This window comes from Gymnoscopelus microlampas (assembly GCF_963454915.1).
Source record: "Gymnoscopelus microlampas genome assembly, chromosome: 20".
NCBI lineage: Eukaryota > Metazoa > Chordata > Actinopteri > Myctophiformes > Myctophidae > Gymnoscopelus > Gymnoscopelus microlampas.
The window spans coordinates 12436653-12458368 of record NC_139957.1 but is presented as its reverse complement, the minus strand read 5'-3'; positions in this window follow the sequence as shown (position 1 = coordinate 12458368).

Sequence of the window (21716 nt, the reverse complement as noted above, 5' to 3'; positions counted from 1 at the left end):
GCTCTGAGACGCTCCGCTCTGAGACGCTCTGCTCTGAGACACTCTGCTCTGAGACGCTCTGCTCTGAGACGCTCTGCTCCGCTCTGAGATGCTCCGCTCTGCTCTGAGACGCTCTGCTCCGCTCTGAGATGCTCCACTCTGCTCTGAGACGCTCTGCTCTGAGACGCTCTGCTCCGCTCCGCTCTGAGACGCTCTGCTCCGCTCCGCTCTGAGATGCTCCGCTCTGAGACGCTTTGCTCCACTCCGCTCTGAGATGCTCCGCTCTGCTCCGCTCCGCTCTGAGACGCTCTGCTCCGCTCCGCTCTGAGATGCTCCGCTCTGAGACGCTCTGCTCCACTCCGCTCTGAGACGCTCCGCTCTGAGACGCTCTGCTCCGCTCCGCTCTGAGACGCTCCGCTCCGCTCTGCTCTGAGACGCTCTGCTCTGAGACGCTCTGCTCCGCTCCGCTCTGAGACACTCCGCTCTGAGACGCTCTGCTCCGCTCCGCTCTGAGATGCTCCGCTCTGCTCTGAGACGCTCCGCTCTGAGACGCTCTGCTCCGCTCCGCTCTGAGATGCTCCGCTCTGAGACGCTCTGCTCCACTCCGCTCTGAGACGCTCCGCTCTGCTCCGCTCTGCTCCGCTCCGCTCCGCTCCGCTCCGCTCTGCTCTGAGACGCTCTGCTCTTAGACGCTCTGCTTCGCTCTGAGACGCTCCGCTCTGAGACGCTCTGCTCGACTCCGCTCTGCTCCGCTCCGCTCTGAGACGCTCTGCTCCGCTCCGCTCTGCTCCGCTCTGAGATGCTCCGCTCTGAGACGCTCTGCTCCGCTCCGCTCTGAGATGCTCCGCTCTGAGACGCTCTGCTCCACTCCGCTCTGAGACGCTCCGCTCTGAGACGCTCTGCTCCGCTCCGCTCTGAGACGCTCCGCTCTGATCTGAGACGCTCTGCTCTGAGACGCTCTGCTCCGCTCCGCTCTGCTCCGCTCCGCTCTGAGACGCTCCGCTCTGAGATGCTCCGCTCTGAGACGCTCTGCTCCGCTCCGCTCTGAGACGCTCGGCTCCGCTCCGCTCTGAGACGCTCTGCTCTGAGACGCTCTGCTCCGCTCCGCTCTGAGACGCTCTGCTCCGCTCCGCTCTGAGACGCTCCGCTCTGCTCTGAGACGCTCTGCTCCGCTCCGCTCTGAGACGCTCCGCTCTGCTCTGAGACGCTCTGCTCTGAGACGCTCTGCTCCGCTCCGCTCTGAGACGCTCCGCTCTGAGACGCTCTGCTCCGCTCCGCTCTGAGATGCTCCGCTCTGCTCTGAGACGCTCTGAGACGCTCTGCTCCGCTCCGCTCTGAGATGCTCCGCTCTGAGACGCTCTGCTCCACTCCGCTCTGAGACGCTCCGCTCTGAGACGCTCCGCTCCGCTCCGCTCCGCTCTGCTCTGAGACGCTCTGCTCTGAGACGCTCTGCTCCGCTCCGCTCTGAGACGCTCCGCTCTGAGACGCTCTGCTCCACTCCGCTCTGCTCCGCTCCGCTCTGAGACGCTCTGCTCCGCTCTGCTCCGCTCTGAGATGCTCCGCTCTGAGACGCTCTGCTCCGCTCCGCTCCGCTCCGCTCTGAGATGCTCCGCTCTGAGACGCTCTGCTCCACTCCGCTCTGAGACGCTCCGCTCTGAGACGCTCTGCTCCGCTCCGCTCTGAGACGCTCCGCTCTGCTCTGAGACGCTCTGCTCTGAGACGCTCTGCTCCGCTCCGCTCTGAGACGCTCCGCTCTGAGACGCTCTGCTCCGCTCCGCTCTGAGATGCTCCGCTCTGCTCTGAGACGCTCTGCTCCGCTCCGCTCTGAGACGCTCCGCTCTGCTCTGAGACGCTCTGCTCCGCTCCGCTCTGAGACACTCCGCTCTGAGACGCTCTGCTCCGCTCCGCTCTGAGATGCTCCGCTCTGCTCTGAGACGCTCCGCTCTGAGACGCTCCGCTCTGCTCTGAGACGCTCTGCTCCGCTCCGCTCTGAGACGCTCTGCTCCGCTCCGCTCTGAGATGCTCCGCTCTGCTCTGAGACGCTCCGCTCCGCTCTGAGACGCTCTGCTCCGCTCTGCTCTGAGATGCTCCGCTCTGAGACGCTCTGCTCTGAGACGCTCCGCTCTGAGACGCTCCGCTCTGAGACGCTCCGCTCCGCTCCGCTCCGCTCTGCTCTGAGACGCTCTGCTCTGAGACGCTCCGCTCTGAGACGCTCTGCTCCGCTCCGCTCTGAGACGCTCTGCTCTGAGACGCTCTGCTCTGAGACGCTCCGCTCCGCTCTGCTCTGAGACGCTCTGCTCCGCTCCGCTCTGAGACGCTCCGCTCTGAGACGCTCTGCTCCGCTCCGCTCTGAGATGCTCCGCTCTGCTCTGAGACGCTCTGCTCCGCTCCGCTCTGAGACGCTCTGTTCCGCTCCGCTCTGAGATGCTCCGCTCTGAGACGCTCTGCTCCACTCCGCTCTGAGACGCTCTGCTCCGCTCCGCTCCGCTCTGCTCTTAGACGCTCTGTTCTGAGACGCTCTGCTCCGCTCCGCTCTGAGACGCTCCGCTCTGAGACGCTCTGCTCGACTCCGCTCTGCTCCGCTCCGCTCTGAGACGCTCTGCTCCGCTCCGCTCTGCTCCGCTCTGAGATGCTCCGCTCTGAGACGCTCTGCTCCGCTCCGCTCTGAGATGCTCCGCTCTGAGACGCTCTGCTCCACTCCGCTCTGAGACGCTCTGCTCCGCTCTGCTCCGCTCCGCTCTGAGACGCTCCGCTCTGATCTGAGACGCTCTGCTCTGAGACGCTCTGCTCCGCTCCGCTCTGAGACGCTCCGCTCTGAGATGCTCCGCTCTGAGACGCTCTGCTCCGCTCCGCTCTGAGACGCTCGGCTCCGCTCCGCTCTGAGACGCTCTGCTCTGAGACGCTCTGCTCCGCTCCGCTCTGAGACGCTCTGCTCCGCTCCGCTCTGAGACGCTCCGCTCTGCTCTGAGACGCTCTGCTCCGCTCCGCTCTGAGACGCTCCGCTCTGCTCTGAGACGCTCTGCTCTGAGACGCTCTGCTCCGCTCCGCTCTGAGACGCTCTGCTCTGAGACGCTCTGCTCCGCTCCGCTCTGCTCCGCTCCGCTCTGAGACGCTCCGCTCTGAGATGCTCCGCTCTGAGACGCTCTGCTCCGCTCCGCTCTGAGACGCTCGGCTCCGCTCCGCTCTGAGACGCTCTGCTCTGAGACGCTCTGCTCCGCTCCGCTCTGAGACGCTCTGCTCCGCTCCGCTCTGAGACGCTCCGCTCTGCTCTGAGACGCTCTGCTCCGCTCCGCTCTGAGACGCTCCGCTCTGCTCTGAGACGCTCTGCTCTGAGACGCTCTGCTCCGCTCCGCTCTGAGACGCTCCGCTCTGAGACACTCTGCTCCGCTCCGCTCTGAGATGCTCCGCTCTGCTCTGAGACGCTCTGCTCCGCTCCGCTCTGAGACGCTCTGCTCCGCTCCGCTCTGAGATGCTCCGCTCTGAGACGCTCTGCTCCACTCCGCTCTGAGACGCTCCGCTCTGAGACGCTCTGCTCCGCTCCGCTCCGCTCTGCTCTGAGACGCTCTGCTCTGAGACGCTCTGCTCCGCTCCGCTCTGAGACGCTCCGCTCTGAGACGCTCTGCTCCACTCCGCTCTGCTCCGCTCCGCTCTGCTCCGCTCCGCTCTGCTCCGCTCTGAGATGCTCCGCTCTGAGACGCTCCGCTCCGCTCCGCTCCGCTCCGCTCTGCTCTGAGACGCTCTGCTCTGAGACGCTCTGCTCCGCTCCGCTCTGAGACGCTCCGCTCTGAGACGCTCTGCTCGACTCCGCTCTGCTCCGCTCCGCTCTGAGACGCTCTGCTCCGCTCCGCTCTGCTCCGCTCTGAGATGCTCCGCTCTGAGACGCTCTGCTCCGCTCCGCTCTGAGATGCTCCGCTCTGAGACGCTCTGCTCCACTCCGCTCTGAGACGCTCCGCTCTGAGACGCTCTGCTCCGCTCCGCTCTGAGACGCTCCGCTCTGATCTGAGACGCTCTGCTCTGAGACGCTCTGCTCCGCTCCGCTCTGCTCCGCTCCGCTCTGAGACGCTCCGCTCTGAGATGCTCCGCTCTGAGACGCTCTGCTCCGCTCCGCTCTGAGATGCTCGGCTCCGCTCCGCTCTGAGACGCTCTGCTCTGAGACGCTCTGCTCCGCTCCGCTCTGAGACGCTCTGCTCCGCTCCGCTCTGAGACGCTCCGCTCTGCTCTGAGACGCTCTGCTCCGCTCCGCTCTGAGACGCTCCGCTCTGCTCTGAGACGCTCTGCTCTGAGACGCTCCGCTCCGCTCTGAGACGCTCCGCTCTGAGACGCTCCGCTCCGCTCCGCTCTGAGATGCTCCGCTCTGCTCTGAGACGCTCTGCTCCGCTCCGCTCTGAGACGCTCCGCTCTGCTCTGAGACGCTCTGCTCCGCTCCGCTCTGAGACGCTCTGTTCCGCTCCGCTCTGAGATGCTCCGCTCTGCTCTGAGACGCTCTGCTCCGCTCCGCTCTGAGACGCTCTGCTCCGCTCCGCTCTGAGATGCTCCGCTCTGAGACGCTCTGCTCCACTCCGCTCTGAGACGCTCCGCTCTGAGACACTCCGCTCTGAGACGCTCCGCTCCGCTCTGCTCTGAGGCGCTCTGCTCTGAGACGCTCTGCTCCGCTCTGAGACGCTCTGCTCCGCTCCGCTCTGAGACGCTCTGCTCCGCTCCGCTCTGAGACCGCTCCGCTCTGAGACGCTCTGCTCCGCTCCGCTCTGAGATGCTCCGCTCTGCTCTGAGACGCTCTGCTCCGCTCCGCTCTGAGACGCTCTGCTCCGCTCCGCTCTGAGATGCTCCGCTCTGAGACGCTCTGCTCCACTCCGCTCTGAGACGCTCCGCTCTGAGACGCTCTGCTCCGCTCCGCTCCGCTCCGCTCTGCTCTGAGACGCTCTGCTCTGAGACGCTCTGCTCCGCTCCGCTCTGAGACGCTCCGCTCTGAGACGCTCTGCTCGACTCCGCTCTGCTCCGCTCCGCTCTGAGACGCTCTGCTCCGCTCCGCTCTGCTCCGCTCTGAGATGCTCCGCTCTGAGACGCTCTGCTCCGCTCCGCTCTGAGATGCTCCGCTCTGAGACGCTCTGCTCCACTCCGCTCTGAGACGCTCCGCTCTGAGACGCTCTGCTCCGCTCCGCTCTGAGACGCTCTGCTCCGCTCCGCTCTGAGATGCTCCGCTCTGAGACGCTCTGCTCCACTCCGCTCTGAGACGCTCCGCTCTGAGACGCTCTGCTCCGCTCCGCTCCGCTCCGCTCTGCTCTGAGACGCTCTGCTCTGAGACGCTCTGCTCCGCTCCGCTCTGAGATGCTCCGCTCTGAGACGCTCTGCTCCACTCTGAGACGCTCCGCTCTGAGACGCTCTGCTCCGCTCCGCTCCGCTCCGCTCTGCTCTGAGACGCTCTGCTCTGAGACGCTCTGCTCCGCTCCGCTCTGAGACGCTCCGCTCTGAGACGCTCTGCTCGACTCCGCTCTGCTCCGCTCCGCTCTGAGACGCTCTGCTCCGCTCCGCTCTGCTCCGCTCTGAGATGCTCCGCTCTGAGACGCTCTGCTCCGCTCCGCTCTGAGATGCTCCGCTCTGAGACGCTCTGCTCCACTCCGCTCTGAGACGCTCCGCTCTGAGACGCTCTGCTCCGCTCCGCTCTGAGACGCTCCGCTCTGATCTGAGACGCTCTGCTCTGAGACGCTCTGCTCCGCTCCGCTCTGCTCCGCTCCGCTCTGAGACGCTCTGCTCCGCTCCGCTCTGAGATGCTCCGCTCTGAGACGCTCTGCTCCACTCCGCTCTGAGACGCTCCGCTCTGAGACGCTCTGCTCCGCTCCGCTCTGAGACGCTCCGCTCTGATCTGAGACGCTCTGCTCTGAGACGCTCTGCTCCGCTCCGCTCTGCTCCGCTCCGCTCTGAGACGCTCCGCTCTGAGACGCTCTGCTCCGCTCCGCTCTGAGACGCTCGGCTCCGCTCCGCTCTGAGACGCTCTGCTCTGAGACGCTCTGCTCCGCTCCGCTCTGAGACGCTCTGCTCCGCTCCGCTCTGAGACGCTCCGCTCTGCTCTGAGACGCTCTGCTCCGCTCCGCTCTGAGACGCTCTGCTCCGCTCCGCTCTGAGACGCTCTGCTCCGCTCCGCTCTGAGATGCTCCGCTCTGAGACGCTCTGCTCCACTCCGCTCTGAGACGCTCCGCTCTGAGACACTCCGCTCTGAGACGCTCCGCTCCGCTCTGCTCTGAGGCGCTCTGCTCTGAGACGCTCTGCTCCGCTCCGCTCTGAGACGCTCTGCTCCGCTCCGCTCTGAGACGCTCTGCTCCGCTCCGCTCTGAGACGCTCTGCTCTGAGACGCGCTGCTCTGAGAGTGCTCCGCTCTGAGACGCTCCGCTCTGAGAGGCTCTGCTCCGCTCTGAGACGCTCCGCTCTGAGAGGCTCTGCTCCGCTCCGCTCTGAAACGCTCTGAAACGCTCTGAGACGCTCTGAGACGCTCCGCTCCGCTCTGAGACGCTCCGCTCCACTCTGAGATGCTCCGCTCTGCTCTGAGACGCTCTGCTCCGCTCTGCTCTGAGACGCTCTGCTCTGAGACGCTCTGCTCCGCTCCGCTCTGAGATGCTCCGCTCTGAGACGCTCTGCTCTGAGACGCTCCGCTCTGAGACGCTCTGAGACGCTCCGCTCTGAGATGCTCCGCTCTGAGACGCTCTGCTCCGCTCCGCTCTGAGACGCTCCGCTCTGCTCTGAGACGCTCTGCTCTGAGACGCTCTGCTCCGCTCCGCTCTGAGACACTCCGCTCTGAGACGCTCTGCTCCGCTCCGCTCTGCTCCGCTCCGCTCTGCTCCGCTCCGCTCTGAGATGCTCCGCTCTGCTCTGAGACGCTCCGCTCTGAGACGCTCCGCTCTGCTCTGAGACGCTCTGCTCCGCTCCGCTCTGAGACGCTCTGCTCCGCTCCGCTCTGAGATGCTCCGCTCTGCTCTGAGACGCTCCGCTCCGCTCTGAGACGCTCTGCTCCGCTCTGCTCTGAGATGCTCCGCTCTGAGACGCTCTGCTCTGAGACGCTCCGCTCTGAGACGCTCCGCTCCGCTCTGCTCTGCTCCGCTCCGCTCTGAGACGCTCTGCTCCGCTCCGCTCTGCTCCGCTCTGAGACGCTCCGCTCTGAGATGCTCCGCTCTGAGACGCTCTGCTCCACTCCGCTCTGAGACGCTCCGCTCTGAGACGCTCTGCTCCGCTCCGCTCTGAGACGCTCCGCTCTGATCTGAGACGCTCCGCTCTGAGACGCTCTGCTCCGCTCCGCTCTGAGACGCTCGGCTCCGCTCCGCTCTGAGACGCTCTGCTCTGAGACGCTCTGCTCCGCTCCGCTCTGAGACGCTCTGCTCCGCTCCGCTCTGAGACGCTCCGCTCTGCTCTGAGACGCTCTGCTCCGCTCCGCTCTGAGACGCTCCGCTCTGCTCTGAGACGCTCTGCTCTGAGACGCTCTGCTCCGCTCCGCTCTGAGACGCTCCGCTCTGAGACGCTCTGCTCCGCTCCGCTCTGAGATGCTCCGCTCTGCTCTGAGACGCTCTGCTCCGCTCCGCTCTGAGACGCTCTGCTCCGCTCCGCTCTGAGATGCTCCGCTCTGAGACGCTCTGCTCCACTCCGCTCTGAGACGCTCCGCTCTGAGACGCTCCGCTCCGCTCCGCTCCGCTCTGCTCTGAGACGCTCTGCTCTGAGACGCTCAGCTCTGCTCCGCTCTGAGATGCTCCGCTCTGAGACGCTCTGCTCCGCTCCGCTCTGAGATGCTCCGCTCTGAGACGCTCTGCTCCACTCCGCTCTGAGACGCTCCGCTCTGAGACGCTCTGCTCCGCTCCGCTCTGAGACGCTCCGCTCTGATCTGAGACGCTCTGCTCTGAGACGCTCTGCTCTGAGACGCTCTGCTCCGCTCCGCTCTGAGACGCTCCGCTCTGAGACGCTCTGCTCCGCTCCGCTCTGAGATGCTCCGCTCTGCTCTGAGACGCTCTGCTCCGCTCCGCTCTGAGACGCTCTGCTCCGCTCCGCTCTGAGATGCTCCGCTCTGAGACGCTCTGCTCCACTCCGCTCTGAGACGCTCCGCTCTGCTCTGAGACGCTCTGCTCTGAGACGCTCTGCTCCGCTCCGCTCTGAGACGCTCCGCTGTGAGACGCTCTGCTCCACTCCGCTCTGCTCCGCTCCGCTCTGAGACGCTCCGCTCTGAGACGCTCCGCTCTGCTCTGAGACGCTCTGCTCTGAGACGCTCTGCTCCGCTCCGCTCTGAGACGCTCCGCTCTGAGACGCTCTGCTCCGCTCCGCTCTGAGATGCTCCGCTCTGCTCTGAGACGCTCTGCTCCGCTCCGCTCTGAGACGCTCTGCTCCGCTCCGCTCTGAGATGCTCCGCTCTGAGACGCTCTGCTCCACTCCGCTCTGAGACGCTCCGCTCTGAGACGCTCTGCTCCGCTCCGCTCTGCTCTGAGACGCTCTGCTCTGAGACGCTCTGCTCCGCTCCGCTCTGAGACGCTCCGCTCTGAGACGCTCTGCTCCACTCCGCTCTGCTCCGCTCCGCTCTGAGACGCTCTGCTCCGCTCCGCTCTGCTCCGCTCTGAGATGCTCCGCTCTGAGACGCTCTGCTCCGCTCCGCTCTGAGATGCTCCGCTCTGAGACGCTCTGCTCCACTCCGCTCTGAGACGCTCCGCTCTGAGACGCTCTGCTCCGCTCCGCTCTGAGACGCTCCGCTCTGCTCTGAGACGCTCTGCTCTGAGACGCTCTGCTCCGCTCCGCTCTGAGACGCTCCGCTCTGAGACGCTCTGCTCCGCTCCGCTCTGAGATGCTCCGCTCTGCTCTGAGACGCTCTGCTCCGCTCCGCTCTGAGACGCTCCGCTCTGCTCTGAGACGCTCTGCTCCGCTCCGCTCTGAGACGCTCTGCTCCGCTCCGCTCCGCTCTGAGATGCTCCGCTCTGCTCTGAGACGCTCTGCTCCGCTCCGCTCTGAGACGCTCCGCTCTGAGACGCTCTGCTCCGCTCCGCTCTGAGATGCTCCGCTCTGCTCTGAGACGCTCTGCTCCGCTCCGCTCTGAGACGCTCTAATCCGCTCCGCTCTGAGATGCTCCGCTCTGAGACGCTCTGCTCCACTCCGCTCTGAGACGCTCCGCTCTGAGACGCTCCGCTCCGCTCCGCTCCGCTCCGCTCTGCTCTGAGACGCTCTGCTCTGAGACGCTCTGCTCCGCTCCGCTCTGAGACGCTCCGCTCTGAGACGCTCTGCTCCACTCCGCTCCGCTCTGAGACGCTCTGCTCCGCTCCGCTCTGCTCCGCTCTGAGATGCTCCGCTCTGAGACGCTCTGCTCCGCTCCGCTCTGAGATGCTCCGCTCTGAGACGCTCTGCTCCACTCCGCTCTGAGACGCTCCGCTCTGAGACGCTCTGCTCCGCTCCGCTCTGAGACGCTCCGCTCTGAGACGCTCTGCTCCGCTCCGCTCTGAGACGCTCCGCTCTGAGACGCTCTGCTCTGAGACGCTCCGCTCCGCTCTGCTCTGAGACGCTCTGCTCTGAGACGCTCCGCTCTGAGACGCTCTGCTCCGCTCTGAGACGCTCCGCTTCACTCTGAGATGCTCCGCTCTGCTCTGAGACGCTCTGCTCCGCTCCGCTCTGAGACGCTCTGCTCCGCTCTGAGACGCTCTGCTCCGCTCCGCTCTGAGACGCTCCGCTCCGCTCCGCTCTGCTCTGAGACGCTCTGCTCTGAGACGCTCTGCTCCGCTCTGCTCTGCTCCGCTCCGCTCTGAGACGCTCTGCTCCGCTCCGCTCTGAGATGCTCCGCTCTGAGACGCTTTGCTCCACTCCGCTCTGAGATGCTCCGCTCTGCTCCGCTCCGCTCTGCTCCGCTCCGCTCTGAGACGCTCTGCTCCGCTCCGCTCTGCTCCGCTCTGAGATGCTCCGCTCTGAGACGCTCTGCTCCGCTCCGCTCTGAGATGCTCCGCTCTGAGACGCTCTGCTCCACTCCGCTCTGAGACGCTCCGCTCTGAGACGCTCTGCTCCGCTCCGCTCTGAGACGCTCCGCTCTGATCTGAGACGCTCTGCTCTGAGACGCTCTGCTCCGCTCCGCTCTGAGACGCTCCGCTCTGAGACGCTCTGCTCCGCTCCGCTCTGAGATGCTCCGCTCTGCTCTGAGACGCTCTGCTCCGCTCCGCTCTGAGACGCTCTGCTCCGCTCCGCTCTGAGATGCTCCGCTCTGAGACGCTCTGCTCCACTCCGCTCTGAGACGCTCCGCTCTGCTCTGAGACGCTCTGCTCTGAGACGCTCTGCTCCGCTCCGCTCTGAGACGCTCCGCTCTGAGACGCTCTGCTCCACTCCGCTCCGCTCTGAGACGCTCTGCTCCGCTCCGCTCCGCTCCGCTCCGCTCTGCTCCGCTCTGAGATGCTCCGCTCTGAGACGCTCTGCTCCGCTCCGCTCTGAGATGCTCCGCTCTGAGACGCTCCGCTCCGCTCCGCTCTGCTCTGAGACGCTCTGCTCTGAGACGCTCTGCTCTGAGACGCTCTGCTCCGCTCTGAGACGCTCTGCTCTGCTCCGCTCCGCTCTGAGACGCTCTGCTCCGCTCCGCTCTGAGATGCTCCGCTCTGAGACGCTTTGCTCCACTCCGCTCTGAGATGCTCCGCTCTGCTCCGCTCCGCTCTGAGACGCTCTGCTCCGCTCCGCTCTGAGATGCTCCGCTCTGAGACGCTCTGCTCCACTCCGCTCTGAGACGCTCCGCTCTGAGACGCTCTGCTCCGCTCCGCTCTGAGACGCTCCGCTCCGCTCTGCTCTGAGACGCTCTGCTCTGAGACGCTCTGCTCCGCTCTGCTCCGCTCTGAGACACTCCGCTCTGAGACGCTCTGCTCCGCTCCGCTCTGAGATGCTCCGCTCTGCTCTGAGACGCTCCGCTCTGAGACGCTCCGCTCTGCTCTGAGACGCTCTGCTCCGCTCCGTTCTGAGACGCTCTGCTCCGCTCCGCTCTGAGATGCTCCGCTCTGCTCTGAGACGCTCCGCTCCGCTCTGAGACGCTCTGCTCCGCTCTGCTCTGAGATGCTCCGCTCTGAGACGCTCTGCTCTGAGACGCTCCGCTCTGAGACGCTCCGCTCTGAGACGCTCCGCTCCGCTCTGCTCTGAGACGCTCTGCTCTGAGACGCTCTGCTCCGCTCTGAGACGCTCTGCTCCGCTCCGCTCTGAGACGCTCTGCTCTGAGACGCTCTGCTCCGCTCTGAGACGCTCTGCTCCGCTCCGCTCTGAGACGCTCTGCTCTGAGACGCTCTGCTCTGAGACGCTCCGCTCCGCTCTGCTCTGAGACGCTCTGCTCCGCTCCGCTCTGAGACGCTCCGCTCTGAGACGCTCTGCTCCGCTCCGCTCTGAGATGCTCCGCTCTGCTCTGAGACGCTCTGCTCCGCTCCGCTCTGAGACGCTCTGCTCCGCTCCGCTCTGAGATGCTCCGCTCTGAGACGCTCCGCTCTGAGACGCTCTGCTCCACTCCGCTCTGAGACGCTCTGCTCTGAGACGCTCTGCTCCGCTCCGCTCCGCTCTGCTCCGCTCCGCTCTGCTCTGAGACGCTCTGCTCTGAGACGCTCTGCTCCGCTCCGCTCTGAGACGCTCCGCTCTGAGACGCTCTGCTCGACTCCGCTCTGCTCCGCTCCGCTCTGAGACGCTCTGCTCCGCTCCGCTCTGCTCCGCTCTGAGATGCTCCGCTCTGAGACGCTCTGCTCCGCTCCGCTCTGAGATGCTCCGCTCTGAGACGCTCTGCTCCACTCCGCTCTGAGACGCTCCGCTCTGAGACGCTCTGCTCCGCTCCGCTCTGAGACGCTCCGTTCTGATCTGAGACGCTCTGCTCTGAGACGCTCTGCTCCGCTCCGCTCTGCTCCGCTCCGCTCTGAGACGCTCCGCTCTGAGATGCTCCGCTCTGAGACGCTCGGCTCCGCTCCGCTCTGAGACGCTCTGCTCTGAGACGCTCTGCTCCGCTCCGCTCTGAGACGCTCTGCTCCGCTCCGCTCTGAGACGCTCCGCTCTGCTCTGAGACGCTCTGCTCCGCTCCGCTCTGAGACGCTCCGCTCTGCTCTGAGACGCTCTGCTCTGAGACGCTCTGCTCCGCTCCGCTCTGAGACGCTCCGCTCTGAGACGCTCTGCTCCGCTCCGCTCTGAGATGCTCCGCTCTGCTCTGAGACGCTCTGCTCCGCTCCGCTCTGAGACGCTCTGCTCCGCTCCGCTCTGAGATGCTCCGCTCTGAGACGCTCTGCTCCACTCCGCTCTGAGACGCTCCGCTCTGAGACGCTCTGCTCCGCTCCGCTCCGCTCTGCTCTGAGACGCTCTGCTCTGAGACGCTCTGCTCCGCTCCGCTCTGAGACGCTCCGCTCTGAGACGCTCTGCTCCACTCCGCTCTGCTCCGCTCCGCTCTGAGACGCTCTGAGATGCTCCGCTCTGAGACGCTCTGCTCCGCTCCGCTCTGAGATGCTCCGCTCTGAGACGCTCTGCTCCACTCCGCTCTGAGACGCTCCGCTCTGAGACGCTCTGCTCCGCTCCGCTCTGAGACGCTCCGCTCTGCTCTGAGACGCTCTGCTCTGAGACGCTCTGCTCCGCTCCGCTCTGAGACGCTCCGCTCTGAGACGCTCTGCTCCGCTCCGCTCTGAGATGCTCCGCTCTGCTCTGAGACGCTCTGCTCCGCTCCGCTCTGAGACGCTCCGCTCTGCTCTGAGACGCTCTGCTCCGCTCCGCTCTGAGACGCTCTGCTCCGCTCCGCTCCGCTCTGAGATGCTCCGCTCTGCTCTGAGACGCTCCGCTCCGCTCTGAGACGCTCCGCTCCGCTCTGAGACGCTCTGCTCCGCTCCGCTCTGAGATGCTCCGCTCTGAGAGGCTCTGCTCCACTCCGCTCTGAGACGCTCCGCTCTGAGACGCTCCGCTCTGAGACGCTCTGCTCCGCTCCGCTCTGCTCCGCTCCGCTCTGAGACGCTCCGCTCCGCTCTGCTCTGAGACGCTCTGCTCTGAGACGCTCTGCTCCGCTCCGCTCTGAGACACTCCGCTCTGAGACGCTCTGAGACGCTCCGCTCTGAGATGCTCCGCTCCGCTCTGAGATGCTCCGCTCTGAGACGCTCTGCTCCACTCCGCTCTGAGACGCTCTGCTCTGAGACGCTCTGCTCCGCTCCGCTCTGAGACGCTCCGCTCTGAGACGCTCTGCTCCGCTCCGCTCTGCTCCGCTCCGCTCTGCTCCGCTCCGCTCTGAGACGCTCCGCTCTGAGATGCTCCGCTCTGAGACGCTCTGCTCCGCTCCGCTCTGAGACGCTCGGCTCCGCTCCGCTCTGAGACGCTCTGCTCTGAGACGCTCTGCTCCGCTCCGCTCTGAGACGCTCTGCTCCGCTCCGCTCTGAGACGCTCCGCTCTGCTCTGAGACGCTCTGCTCCGCTCCGCTCTGAGACGCTCCGCTCTGCTCTGAGACGCTCTGCTCTGAGACGCTCTGCTCCGCTCCGCTCTGAGACGCTCCGCTCTGAGACGCTCTGCTCCGCTCCGCTCTGAGCTGCTCCGCTCTGCTCTGAGACGCTCTGCTCCGCTCCGCTCTGAGACGCTCTGCTCCGCTCCGCTCTGAGATGCTCCGCTCTGAGACGCTCTGCTCCACTCCGCTCTGAGACGCTCCGCTCTGAGACGCTCCGCTCCGCTCCGCTCTGCTCTGAGACGCTCTGCTCTGAGACGCTCTGCTCCGCTCCGCTCTGAGACGCTCCGCTCTGAGACGCTCTGCTCCACTCCGCTCCGCTCTGAGACGCTCTGCTCCGCTCCGCTCTGCTCCGCTCTGAGATGCTCCGCTCTGAGACGCTCTGCTCCGCTCCGCTCTGAGATGCTCCGCTCTGAGACGCTCTGCTCCACTCCGCTCTGAGACGCTCCGCTCTGAGACGCTCTGCTCCGCTCCGCTCTGAGACGCTCCGCTCTGAGACGCTCTGCTCCGCTCCGCTCTGAGACGCTCCGCTCTGAGACGCTCCGCTCTGAGACGCTCTGCTCTGAGACGCTCCGCTCCGCTCTGCTCTGAGACGCTCTGCTCTGAGACGCTCTGCTCTGAGACGCTCTGCTCCGCTCCGCTCTGAGACGCTCTGCTCCGCTCTGCTCTGCTCCGCGCCGCTCTGAGACGCTCTGCTCTGAGACGCTCCGCTCTGCTCTGAGACGCTCTGCTCTGAGACGCTCCGCTCTGAGACGCTCTGCTCCGCTCCGCTCTGAGACGCTCTGCTCCGCTCCGCTCTGAGATGCTCCGCTCTGAGACGCTCCGCTCTGAGACGCTCCGCTCTGAGATGTTCCGCTCTGCTCTGAGACGCTCTGCTCCGCTCCGCTCTGAGACGCTCCGCTCTGCTCTGAGACGCTCTGCTCCGCTCCGCTCTGAGACGCTCTGTTCCGCTCCGCTCTGAAACGCTCTGAGACGCTCCGCTCCGCTCCGCTCCGCTCTGAGACGCTCCGCTCCACTCTGAGATGCTCCGTTCTGCTCTGAGACGCTCTGCTCCGCTCCACTCTGAGACGCTCTGCTCCGCTCTGAGACGCTCTGCTCCGCTCCGCTCTGAGACGCTCCGCTCCGCTCCGCTCTGCTCTGATACGCTCTGCTCTGAGACGCTCTGCTCCGCTCCGCTCTGAGACGCTCTGCTCCGCTCCGCTCTGAGATGCTCCGCTCTGAGACGCTTTGCTCCACTCCGCTCTGAGATGCTCCGCTCTGCTCCGCTCCGCTCTGAGACGCTCTGCTCCGCTCCGCTCTGAGATGCTCCGCTCTGAGACGCTCTGCTCCACTCCGCTCTGAGACGCTCCGCTCTGAGACGCTCTGCTCCGCTCCGCTCTGAGACGCTCCGCTCCGCTCTGCTCTGAGACGCTCTGCTCTGAGACGCTCTGCTCCGCTCCGCTCTGAGACACTCCGCTCTGAGACGCTCTGCTCCGCTCCGCTCTGAGATGCTCCGCTCCGCTCCGCTCTGAGATGCTCCGCTCTGCTCTGAGACGCTCCGCTCTGAGACGCTCCGCTCTGCTCTGAGACGCTCTGCTCCGCTCCGCTCTGAGACGCTCTGCTCCGCTCCGCTCTGAGATGCTCCGCTCTGCTCTGAGACGCTCCGCTCCGCTCTGAGACGCTCTGCTCCGCTCTGCTCTGAGATGCTCCGCTCTGAGACGCTCTGCTCTGAGACGCTCCGCTCTGAGACGCTCCGCTCTGAGATGCTCCGCTCTGAGACGCTCTGCTCCACTCCGCTCTGAGACGCTCCGCTCTGCTCTGAGACGCTCTGCTATGAGACGCTCTGCTCCACTCCGCTCTGAGACGCTCTGCTCTGAGACGCTCTGCTCCGCTCCGCTCCGCTCTGCTCTGAGACGCTCTGCTCTGAGACGCTCTGCTCCGCTCCGCTCTGAGACGCTCCGCTCTGAGACGCTCTGCTCGACTCCGCTCTGCTCCGCTCCGCTCTGAGACGCTCTGCTCCGCTCCGCTCTGCTCCGCTCTGAGATGCTCCGCTCTGAGACGCTCTGCTCCGCTCCGCTCTGAGATGCTCCGCTCTGAGACGCTCTGCTCCACTCCGCTCTGAGACGCTCCGCTCTGAGACGCTCTGCTCCGCTCCGCTCTGAGACGCTCCGCTCTGATCTGAGACGCTCTGCTCTAAGACGCTCTGCTCCGCTCCGCTCTGCTCCGCTCCGCTCTGCTCCGCTCCGCTCTGAGACGCTCCGCTCTGAGATGCTCCGCTCTGAGACGCTCCGCTCTGAGACGCTCGGCTCCGCTCCGCTCTGAGACGCTCTGCTCTGAGACGCTCTGCTCCGCTCCGCTCTGAGACGCTCTGCTCCGCTCCGCTCTGAGACGCTCCGCTCTGCTCTGAGACGCTCTGCTCCGCTCCGCTCTGAGACGCTCCGCTCTGCTCTGAGACGCTCTGCTCTGAGACGCTCTGCTCCGCTCCGCTCTGAGACGCTCCGCTCTGAGACGCTCTGCTCCGCTCCGCTCTGAGATGCTCCGCTCTGCTCTGAGACGCTCTGCTCCGCTCCGCTCTGAGACGCTCTGCTCCACTCCGCTCTGAGACGCTCCGCTCTGAGACGCTCTGCTCCGCTCCGCTCCGCTCCGCTCTGCTCTGAGACGCTCTGCTCTGAGACGCTCTGCTCCGCTCTGAGACGCTCCGCTCTGAGACGCTCTGCTCCACTCCGCTCCGCTCTGAGACGCTCTGCTCCGCTCCGCTCTGCTCCGCTCTGAGATGCTCCGCTCTGAGACGCTCTGCTCCGCTCCGCTCTGAGACGCTCCGCTCTGAGACGCTCTGCTCTGAGACGCTCTGCTCCGCTCTGAGACGCTCTGCTCCGCTCCGCTCTGAGACGCTCTGCTCTGAGACGCTCTGCTCTGAGACGCTCCGCTCCGCTCTGCTCTGAGACGCTCTGCTCCGCTCCGCTCTGAGACGCTCCGCTCTGAGACGCTCTGCTCCGCTCCGCTCTGAGATGCTCCGCTCTGCTCTGAGACGCTCTGCTCCGCTCCGCTCTGAGACGCTCTGCTCCGCTCCGCTCTGAGATGCTCCGCTCTGAGACGCTCTGCTCCACTCCGCTCTGAGACGCTCCGCTCTGAGACGCTCTGCTCCGCTCCGCTCCGCTCCGCTCTGCTCTGAGACGCTCTGCTCTGAGACGCTCTGCTCCGCTCCGCTCTGAGACGCTCCGCTCTGAGACGCTCTGCTCGACTCCGCTCTGCTCCGCTCCGCTCTGAGACGCTCGGCTCCGCTCCGCTCTGAGACGCTCTGCTCTGAGACGCTCTGCTCCGCTCCGCTCTGAGACGCTCTGCTCCGCTCCGCTCTGAGACGCTCCGCTCTGCTCTGAAACGCTCTGCTCCGCTCCGCTCTGAGACGCTCCGCTCTGCTCTGAGACGCTCTGCTCTGAGACGCTCTGCTCCGCTCCGCTCTGAGACGCTCCGCTCTGAGACGCTCTGCTCCGCTCCGCTCTGAGATGCTCCGCTCTGCTCTGAGACGCTCTGCTCCGCTCCGCTCTGAGACGCTCTGCTCCGCTCCGCTCTGAGATGCTCCGCTCTGAGACGCTCTGCTCCACTCCGCTCTGAGACGCTCCGCTCTGAGACGCTCCGCTCCGCTCTGCTCTGAGACGCTCTGCTCTGAGACGCTCTGCTCCGCTCCGCTCTGAGACGCTCCGCTCTGAGACGCTCTGCTCCACTCCGCTCTGCTCCGCTCCGCTCTGAGACGCTCTGCTCCGCTCCGCTCTGCTCCGCTCTGAGATGCTCCGCTCTGAGACGCTCTGCTCCGCTCCGCTCTGAGATGCTCCGCTCTGAGACGCTCTGCTCCACTCCGCTCTGAGACGCTCCGCTCTGAGACGCTCTGCTCCGCTCCGCTCTGAGACGCTCCGCTCTGAGACGCTCTGCTCCGCTCCGCTCTGAGACGCTCCGCTCTGAGACGCTCCGCTCTGAGACGCTCTGCTCTGAGACGCTCCGCTCCGCTCTGCTCTGAGACGCTCTGCTCTGAGACGCTCCGCTCTGAGACGCTCTGCTCCGCTCCGCTCTGAGACGCTCTGCTCCGCTCTGCTCCGCTCCGCTCCGCTCTGAGACGCTCTGCTCTGAGACGCTCCGCTCTGCTCTGAGACGCTCTGCTCTGAGACGCTCCGCTCTGAGACGCTCTGCTCCGCTCCGCTCTGAGACGCTCTGCTCCGCTCCGCTCTGAGATGCTCCGCTCTGAGACGCTCTGCTCCGCTCCGCTCTGCTCCGCTCCGCTCTGAGACGCTCCGCTCTGAGACGCTCCGCTCTGAGATGCTCCGCTCTGCTCTGAGACGCTCTGCTCCGCTCCGCTCTGAGACGCTCCGCTCTGCTCTGAGACGCTCTGCTCCGCTCCGCTCTGAGACGCTCTGTTCCGCTCCGCTCTGAAACGCTCTGAGACGCTCTGAGACGCTCCGCTCCGCTCTGAGACGCTCCGCTCCGCTCTGAGACGCTCCGCTCCACTCTGAGATGCTCCGCTCTGCTCTGAGACGCTCTGCTCCGCTCCGCTCTGAGACGCTCTGCTCCGCTCTGAGACGCTCTGCTCCGCTCCGCTCTGAGACGCTCCGCTCTGAGACGCTCTGCTCCACTCCGCTCTGCTCCGCTCCGCTCTGAGACGCTCTGCTCCGCTCCGCTCTGCTCCGCTCTGAGATGCTCCGCTCTGAGACGCTCTGCTCCGCTCCGCTCTGAGATGCTCCGCTCTGAGACGCTCTGCTCCACTCCGCTCTGAGACGCTCCGCTCTGAGACGCTCCGCTCTGAGACGCTCTGCTCCGCTCCGCTCTGAGACGCTCCGCTCTGAGACGCTCTGCTCCGCTCCGCTCTGAGACGCTCCGCTCTGAGACGCTCCGCTCTGAGACGCTCTGCTCTGAGACGCTCCGCTCCGCTCTGCTCTGAGACGCTCTGCTCTGAGACGCTCCGCTCTGAGACGCTCTGCTCCGCTCCGCTCTGAGACGCTCTGCTCCGCTCTGCTCTGCTCCGCTCCGCTCTGAGACGCTCTGCTCTGAGACGCTCCGCTCTGCTCTGAGACGCTCTGCTCTGAGACGCTCCGCTCTGAGACGCTCTGCTCCGCTCCGCTCTGAGACGCTCTGCTCCGCTCCGCTCTGAGATGCTCCGCTCTGAGACGCTCTGCTCCGCTCCGCTCTGAGACGCTCCGCTCTGAGACGCTCCGCTCTGAGATGCTCCGCTCTGCTCTGAGACGCTCTGCTCCGCTCCGCTCTGAGACGCTCCGCTCTGCTCTGAGACGCTCTGCTCCGCTCCGCTCTGAGACGCTCTGTTCCGCTCCGCTCTGAAACGCTCTGAGACGCTCTGAGACGCTCCGCTCCGCTCTGAGACGCTCCGCTCCACTCTGAGATGCTCCGCTCTGCTCTGAGACGCTCTGCTCCGCTCCGCTCTGAGACGCTCTGCTCCGCTCTGAGACGCTCTGCTCCGCTCCGCTCTGAGACGCTCCGCTCCGCTCCGCTCTGCTCTGAGACGCTCTGCTCTGAGACGCTCTGCTCCGCTCTGCTCTGCTCCGCTCCGCTCTGAGACGCTCTGCTCCGCTCCGCTCTGAGATGCTCCGCTCTGAGACGCTTTGCTCCACTCCGCTCTGAGATGCTCCGCTCTGCTCCGCTCCGCTCTGCTCCGCTCCGCTCTGAGACGCTCTGCTCCGCTCCGCTCTGCTCCGCTCTGAGATGCTCCGCTCTGAGACGCTCTGCTCCGCTCCGCTCTGAGATGCTCCGCTCTGAGACGCTCTGCTCCACTCCGCTCTGAGACGCTCCGCTCTGAGACGCTCTGCTCCGCTCCGCTCTGAGACGCTCCGCTCTGATCTGAGACGCTCTGCTCTGAGACGCTCTGCTCTGAGACGCTCTGCTCCGCTCCGCTCTGAGACGCTCCGCTCTGAGACGCTCTGCTCCGCTCCGCTCTGAGATGCTCCGCTCTGCTCTGAGACGCTCTGCTCCGCTCCGCTCTGAGACGCTCTGCTCCGCTCCGCTCTGAGATGCTCCGCTCTGAGACGCTCTGCTCCACTCCGCTCTGAGACGCTCCGCTCTGCTCTGAGACGCTCTGCTCTGAGACGCTCTGCTCCGCTCCGCTCTGAGACGCTCTGCTCCACTCCGCTCTGCTCCGCTCCGCTCTGAGACGCTCTGCTCCGCTCCGCTCTGCTCCGCTCTGAGATGCTCCGCTCTGAGACGCTCTGCTCCGCTCCGCTCTGAGACGCTCCGCTCTGAGACGCTCTGCTCTGAGACGCTCTGCTCCGCTCTGAGACGCTCTGCTCCGCTCCGCTCTGAGACGCTCTGCTCTGAGACGCTCTGCTCTGAGACGCTCCGCTCCGCTCTGCTCTGAGACGCTCTGCTCCGCTCCGCTCTGAGACGCTCCGCTCTGAGACGCTCTGCTCCGCTCCGCTCTGAGATGCTCCGCTCTGCTCTGAGACGCTCTGCTCCGCTCCGCTCTGAGACGCTCCGCTCTGAGATGCTCCGCTCTGAGACGCTCTGCTCCACTCCGCTCTGAGACGCTCCGCTCTGAGACGCTCTGCTCCGCTCCGCTCTGCTCTGAGACGCTCTGCTCTGAGACGCTCTGCTCCGCTCCGCTCTGAGACGCTCCGCTCTGAGACGCTCTGCTCGACTCCGCTCTGCTCCGCTCCGCTCTGAGACGCTCTGCTCCGCTCCGCTCTGCTCCGCTCTGAGATGCTCCGCTCTGAGACGCTCTGCTCCGCTCCGCTCTGAGATGCTCCGCTCTGAGACGCTCTGCTCCACTCCGCTCTGAGACGCTCCGCTCTGAGACGCTCTGCTCCGCTCCGCTCTGAGACGCTCCGCTCTGATCTGAGACGCTCTGCTCTGAGACGCTCTGCTCCGCTCCGCTCTGCTCCGCTCCGCTCTGAGACGCTCCGCTCTGAGATGCTCCGCTCTGCTCCGCTCCGCTCTGAGACGCTCGGCTCCGCTCCGCTCTGAGACGCTCTGCTCTGAGACGCTCTGCTCCGCTCCGCTCTGAGACGCTCTGCTCCGCTCCGCTCTGAGACGCTCCGCTCTGCTCTGAGACGCTCTGCTCCGCTCCGCTCTGAGACGCTCCGCTCTGCTCTGAAACGCTCTGCTCTGAGACGCTCTGCTCTGAGACGCTCTGCTCCGCTCCGCTCTGAGACGCTCCGCTCTGAGACGCTCTGCTCCGCTCCGCTCTGAGATGCTCCGCTCTGCTCTGAGACGCTCTGCTCCGCTCCGCTCTGAGACGCTCTGCTCCGCTCCGCTCTGAGATGCTCCGCTCTGAGACGCTCTGCTCCACTCCGCTCTGAGACGCTCCGCTCTGAGACGCTCCGCTCCGCTCTGCTCTGAGACGCTCTGCTCTGAGACGCTCTGCTCCGCTCCGCTCTGAGACGCTCCGCTCTGAGACGCTCTGCTCCACTCCGCTCTGCTCCGCTCCGCTCTGAGACGCTCTGCTCCGCTCCGCTCTGCTCCGCTCCGCTCTGCTCCGCTCTGAGATGCTCCGCTCTGAGACGCTCTGCTCCGCTCCGCTCTGAGATGCTCCGCTCTGAGACGCTCTGCTCCACTCCGCTCTGAGACGCTCCGCTCTGAGACGCTCTGCTCCGCTCCGCTCTGAGACGCTCCGCTCTGAGACGCTCTGCTCCGCTCCGCTCTGAGACGCTCCGCTCTGAGACGCTCCGCTCTGAGACGCTCTGCTCTGAGACGCTCCGCTCCGCTCTGCTCTGAGACGCTCTGCTCTGAGACGCTCCGCTCTGAGACGCTCTGCTCCGCTCCGCTCTGAGATGCTCCGCTCTGAGACGCTCTGCTCCACTCCGCTCTGAGACGCTCCGCTCTGAGACGCTCTGCTCCGCTCCGCTCTGAGACGCTCCGCTCTGATCTGAGACGCTCTGCTCTGAGACGCTCTGCTCCGCTCCGCTCTGCTCCGCTCCGCTCTGAGACGCTCCGCTCTGAGATGCTCCGCTCTGCTCCGCTCCGCTCTGAGACGCTCGGCTCCGCTCCGCTCTGAGACGCTCTGCTCTGAGACGCTCTGCTCCGCTCCGCTCTGAGACGCTCTGCTCCGCTCCGCTCTGAGACGCTCCGCTCTGCTCTGAGACGCTCTGCTCCGCTCCGCTCTGAGACGCTCCGCTCTGCTCTGAGACGCTCTGCTCTGAGACGCTCTGCTCTGAGACGCTCTGCTCCGCTCCGCTCTGAGACGCTCCGCTCTGAGACGCTCTGCTCCGCTCCGCTCTGAGATGCTCCGCTCTGCTCTGAGACGCTCTGCTCCGCTCCGCTCTGAGACGCTCTGCTCCGCTCCGCTCTGAGATGCTCCGCTCTGAGACGCTCTGCTCCACTCCGCTCTGAGACGCTCCGCTCTGAGACGCTC